This window comes from Seriola dumerili, unplaced genomic scaffold, assembly GCF_002260705.1.
Source record: "Seriola dumerili isolate Sdu_G_001 unplaced genomic scaffold, Sdu_1.0 BDQW01000003.1, whole genome shotgun sequence".
In the NCBI taxonomy this organism is placed as follows: domain Eukaryota; kingdom Metazoa; phylum Chordata; class Actinopteri; order Carangiformes; family Carangidae; genus Seriola; species Seriola dumerili.
In genome coordinates this window covers 12,093,966-12,100,882 of record NW_019174258.1, presented here as the reverse complement: position 1 = coordinate 12,100,882, position 6,917 = coordinate 12,093,966, and positions in this window count along the sequence as shown.

Genomic DNA, 6,917 nt, shown 5'->3' with positions numbered 1-6,917 from the left:
ATTCCAGATCTGTATGGAAGTTTTTATTGGACTTTATCATTTGTAACCCACAGAAGATAATTCACAAATGTGTATCCACAAATGTTTCACTATCAATAAACATGTATTTTGTTATTTGAGTTGTGTAAAATCATATCCACCAAAATGCGAATGGCAATGCAAATAGGCATAACATACTCTGTAAACATTTACATATCTGTTGATCCCCGTGGACACCTGAGACAGGTTTTGTACATTTGTGGATCGCTTCCTGTCAGTCCTTATTTGACTAATGTGTATCATACTGTAGCTGATCTGTAGAAAAAATCCACAAATGTGAAGTGTCCACAGAAGAGAATCCACAAATATGTTTAATGATCCACAAATATCTCACTATCCACAAATGCTGTGTGGGTTATACAAGGACAATCGGGGGCTCAACTTCTTCTCCGGGGAGAAAGGGAAGCCAGTTCAGTGCAGGTGCTTGCTTCAGTGAGCTCAATTGTTGCAATCCTCACAGTATCTTGCTTGTTTAACTAAAGCTGTCAGATAAATGTAGTGGAGTAGAAAGTACAATATTTCCCTTTGAAATGGTGGGTTGGAGGAAATAAAGCGGAAATACTCAAGTAAAGTGCAAGTACCTCAAAACTGTTCTTAAGTACAGTATTTAAGAGTAAAGGTCCTTACTTTCCACTGCAGCCTGCACAGCCTTCAGCACACATGTAATTTAATATTGTTCAATTACCCAACAGCTAAAACTCCTGAATTCCTGAGTGAAAACAAAGGGGATGTCTGTTATAAGAGCTAATATCAAAAAGGTAAAAGACTAACTAAACCACCACAGCCACACAAGACTGTTAAAATGAAATAATAAACTCTTTACTGATGTCAAAACAACACTGTCTCACTGCTCATGACTGGGGGGGGGGGCGTTGTTGGGAACGGCGGAGTTTGGCTGGAGGGCTTGCAGGTGAGATGGCGTGGCAGGCAAAGACTGGCTGACGACGAGTGGCGAGACAGCCGGGGTACTTGAACAACGAGCTTGATGAGGTGATTGACTACAGGTGTGGAGAGGAGCCAGGAGAGTGAAGCCCCGCCCACAACACACACACACACACACTCACACGCACGCATACGACAGGCCCGGGGGAGAAGGAGGAGACAGCGGGACGGAACAGGGGAACGCACAGAAACACAAGAGAGAGAAAAACAAAAACGAGTTCCGGCGGAGAAGTGACAGGTTCTCCAGTTCCTTGGTTTTGTCTTCTTCATGTCTACACTGGAAGTGGGAATGCATGGCATTATGTAGCTGCACATCTGCTGCTTGTGATCACCTCATGCAGCTGAGAAATTCAGAGACTTTCTGCCTGCAATGTGACAAACACAACTGGCGGTTCCTCTGCATGGTCAGGACATAACTGAAATGTGCTGCATCAACTAATGACGTGTTCTTTAAAAGATCATAGTTATCAGCCCTTTAGTGAACTTAATTACTGCTGTAACTGATGCTATGCAATTTTAAGTACTGTTTGATTTTAAGAGACATTAAGTCAAACAGAGACTGAATGATGGGATGAGGAGAGAGGAGACAGACGTGAGGGAAACACTCAAGTTGCAGCAGTGGAGACAGAAGCAAGAAGAAGATAAAGGCGATAAAGAGACGTAGGTAAAAAATTCTGAGCGGAAAAACTTTATGTCTAATTTATTTTCTATCTTTTTTATGGCATAATCTAATCACATTGACAGATCTAGGACTGACCCCATACAACAACTGTAGTAATTACCAGCTGCGATAGAGTGGCTGGTATTGTTTTCACTGTGTGTGTGTGTGTGTGTGTGTGTGTCATCATGAGAAAAAAGTACCCCAATTTTCATGGGGATGGCCATTTTTCTTCCAAAAGCAAACTATATTCTATTAGTCAGGTTCAAGATGACCATAACAATGACCAGCAGCCTGTTGGGTGTTTTCTACCTTCAGCTCAGAAGATAATCCATCTGATTAAGCTGCTGTTTAATTACCTAAACAATTCAACTACTGTAGCTAAGGTTCTTACCTGTGGCTGGTCTTTTCTACAACCAAACTGTTTGAGGTTTATTTGTGCAAATATAGGCTTCTACCTCTACTGATTGTGCCATAGAGTGGGTGTTGTAAAGTGTGTTGCAATGAAAAAAACAATCCTGGGTCTGTCACAAGTTGCTTCTGTTTTCCCTCGAGAGCATGTGTGAGTTTACAGTCCATTTGTTCTTTCTCCTTCCTGCTTTATAGCTGATGCTCTGTCATTAGCTATGCAAATTGTTAGCGGATGACAGAGCAGCAGATGATAGAGATGTAAAGATTAAAGAGAGGATGGAAATCAGATAGTAGAGATGATCAATGGTACACACAGTGCAGGTAGAGAAAAAACTGATGTTAGACATAACCCTTGGATGGTGGAGGACTTCAGATAGATAATATACGTTGAATGAAAATGGTAGAGAGGAAGAAGTAGGAGGAGGAGGATAATTGATAGAAAAGGTCAAGATGGTTGAGATAATAGAGATGGTAAGAGATAAAATACAGATGATAGACAGTAATTTATTCTATTATGGAACTAAACAGAGTTTAACCCTTGAGTGCTATCAACGAAACACTGAACCGTCAATTATATTCCCATATTTTACTGTAAATAGAAATGTAAATGTAATGTATTTACAACATTCCACAAGTGTACTTATTGTTCCCTTTGGATAACTGGAGAAATGTTTAATATTCAACCTTATTTCCAGGGTTGTGTACCAATATTTACTGATAATAAGGAGATATTTGCTTTTACTCTTGTTGGTTTTGTATTCAGTTTTGAATAATTCACAGGCTGTGTTCACAAGTCCAAGGTCACAGAGACAGTAAAATACAAAGTGTGAGGAGGAGTTAGAAGATCGATATTGTTAAATAAACTTTTTAGCCTCCTAGCACCGCGGTTCAAAGGATGGCAATGCTGGTTGGCCGATTAGTTGACGATAACTTTTGGTTATAGTATTTAAGTACTGAATGGATTGCTATGACATTTGCACCTTCGTGGTCCTCATTGGATGAAGCTCCATCAGCAGGTCTTGTCTATTGTGAAGTATATATATTTATATATAATTTCAATATCTATCTAATTGATTGGCACAAAATTCTACAGTGATCCTACAATAGATCCTTTCTGTATGTTTTCCTCCGTCAGTCTGTTTATGAGTTCACCACTTACAGACAGTTTGATGGATTTCCTGACATTTTGTTCAGATATTCATGGGTCCCAGATGTGGGATGTGTCCTAATGACTTTGGGGATTCCCTGACTTTTCCTCTTATGCCACCATTAGATTGAAATTTGTGGCTTTTAGTTAAATGTCCCAACAACTATTGGATAGATTGCCATAAAATTTGGGACACAAGTTCATGTTCTCCACTGGAAGAATTGTAATAACTTTGGTGATTACCTAACTTTCCATAAAGTCATTTTTTTTATTTATCCATTGCTTTATTTATTATGATATACTTGCAAAACTAATTACTTTCCCATGAGCCCCATCTGTTCTTTGTGTTGAGAGGTTATTACCAATGTTGACTATACCATTTAGTTTAGAACACCACTGTGCCTAACTGCAGCCTCCCAGAGCCGCTAGTGTTTGTCATTCATTTCTTTCTGGTTTACCATATATTTAACTGAAGGCTTGCTTTTTTGATTTTATGTCGTAGTGAGTAAAACCTGGTCGAGAATGTAAATGAACAATATTCTTCATGTCTTCATGTTTTACACACACACACACACACACACCACCCCATCTACAGTTTAAGGAGTTAAGTCAGTAAGTTGCGGCAGACGAATGCTAACGAATGCACAATTAACTTGGAGGCCGGCCTCCCTCTCTAAAAGGAGGCCCCAACAAAGAGAGGAGATGCTTTGTTGGCGACAGGAAGGCAAGCTGAAACACTGGCTTCAGTGTGATGGCAGGAGGGGACGAGGAAGAGGAGGAGATGAAGTGGGGAACAGCCAAAATACTGTGGTGGCATAAGGGGAGGAGTTTTGCTGTAAACAAATATATCACATCATCCCAGAGCAGCGGCGGGAGGAGAGGAAGAGGAGTATACGAGGAGGCGAATGGAAGTGGAGGACCAAGAGGACAGGGAGAACAGTAGAAAATATAATGAGGAGAATAATGAAAAAAGGAGGAAGAGGAAGATGCAGGTGTTTGGAGGCTGCAGTGGGTAATGAATTGTGAGCTGATAAGAAGCGAGCTATATATTTATGTTCTGTAGTTGATCTCACCTGAGGAAAACACACTCAACCTGTGTCCCAATTCAGAGGCTTGATACTACAAAGTCTGCATTTCTTCATTCAATAGTTGATAATGGGCTGACAAGACCTGCACCACTCTAAAGTTTCATCTGCATGCAACTTAATGTAAGGACACATTTTGTGCATCTTGCACTTCCATCCGCAGTTTACTGTAATCTCAGTAATTAAAGAGCATTTGTGGGTTCACCACTGGTATATTTTATCTGTGAATCAGTAAATGAAAACAGCATACACCTCTTCTAGTGTGGCTCTGGCTCACTGGTCGACATTAGGGGAAGGGGATCCTAAAGGAGGAAGTATATGAGGAAATATTGATTCTTACAATTAAGTCTCTCTTCTTTTTGAATCTGATTCTGACTGTTTATTTGTTTTAAACAATCAGAGGAATTCAAATTATGTTTGAGGCTGCCTTTTTTCCTACAGTCAATCCTTCACATTTCATACTAAACCGTTTCCAAGACAAATTGAATAAACTCATCGAAGGCAACACAGAGCATTAACATTTAACCAGCCACGCACATGTGAGAATAACTGCTGCCTCTGTGCCTCTAGATCTGAAGGCGTGCCAACAAGCCATGCTAGAGAATGAACACGCACAATACATCAGCATGTACTTTTGGATCACAACGCAATTAACTGGCACAACTGGCTGAAATGTGCCATGGGTGAACATATTTAAGCTACTTTGTTTCTGTTTATGTTATAGAGAGGATTTGAGAACATGTGAGGCATGCATGTTGTACGCCTTGGAAATAGTTTATAATTCAGGCAATGTTTGTTGATGCTTGGAAAGTGTACCTGGTGCAGCCATACTTGATCATGGTAAGAGCTGTATGTGACAGACAGAACCACCACAACCTACTTTATTCAACGATGTCATAGGTTGTGACAACATTGGGAAGAGGTTGTGTTACAGTAAATCAAAACAAAAGTATCTAATTGGGTCTGTCTTTATCAGTAATTAATTTATTGTTGCAGCTCTCTCAAATTTAGGTTTATTAAGATGATGTCAGGAGAAAACCTCAGCAATGGAGTAGTTTGCAATTTTGTACCAATGTTCTTTGTCCCCAAAAGATGAATCCTACTGATTTTGTCGATCCTCTAATGACAACAGCACGAAACATTTTTCACTTATCCTGTGAAATATCTCAATATCTACAGGACTGACTGGCACAAGATTTGATATCCCCAGAGATTGAGTCCTAATTGCTTTCTTTATCCCTTTTTGCCATGCTACATAGCCAACATTTGCATTAATAGCTAGAGGATAAAAGATAATAGATGCATCAAACAACGCCAATGTTAACACTCGTCTTTTCTTCTATTAAAGTTAGCATGCTAACCAGCTAGCCGCGGCACATCTCGTCACTTTCCGATCCCCACCACCCACTTCGGGCAAGAAACCATTTTCGGCAGTAGAGAAAACTCACAAATAGCCCCTTTAATGTTTCATCTAGCACCACCATTGGGTCAAAATTTTAATTTGTCCTGTACTTTCACCTGCAAAACTAATGGCATTCCCCTTCAGCCTCAGCTTTACCTGTTGTAATAAGCAAATGTAAGTATCCTAACATGCTGGAGTAAAGTAGCGAAAATTGTAAACATTACACTTGCTCGATCAACAGCATCAGCATTTTATCATTGAATGTTAGCATGCTGAAATTAGCACCCAGGCTACAAGAATCTCGAGTATATTCATGTCATGTATCTCTTGTTGCTGGTGGCAACAGCACAGGCAGGGAGGACCCAAACATAGACACACAGGCAGGTTCAGTGAAGGAACTTTAATAGCCTGAAAGACGAGGATCAGGCTTACAGTCAGATGGATTGACAGGCAGGTACAGACAACAGGTAAAAGGCACATAGGATAACAGAATGAGACATAAAGAGACATGCAGCCTTTAAAATCGGATACTTCGGTTAGTACACTCACATGTAGCACACTGTGTACACAGTATACTTACCAGTGTAGTGTGTGAATTTCGGCGGGTTGGTGTTGTCCCAAGTCAAACACTGCTGTTGCGCACTCACCGGAAATGACAATCGCAATATGTGAATGCGATTGTTGCCCACCAAAATATTTGCTGCTTTGCTCACTTGAGTTGAAAATGAACGTTTTACTTTCCTGTGTGTGCCCCCTGTGTCATGTGACATGGTAGTTTTGCCCATGATGTGTCCTCCTTCCTCAGCCACCGTTTTCACATCTTTGACAATACGTCGATGGTCCCTCCCCTTCCGCTATGTAGCCAAGATGCTGACCGTTAAGGGTTAGATGTGTCCATTGTTTTGCACCATCTGGGTACTTATAGTGCACTGCATGTTGTTGAACTTGTCAATGTGAATGTACTCAAATACCAAGTGTGAGTATGGAAGTATGCAAATTGAGAAACAGCAACAATGACTGGGGGAAAAGGACTAGGAAAAGTATTAAGGGGCAGATGAGGGAAATGAAGACCAGGTGTGTAAGTGGGCAGGGAAGCACAGGTGATTGAAAATGGAAAACAGGTGAGCAGGTTTATATGGAGACAGGAAGGAAGTCCAGGGACATCTGGTGGGTGGATGGAGTATTACAGATGACTCCTGGAGGGAACATGAGAGTCAACAAACATTAGAATTC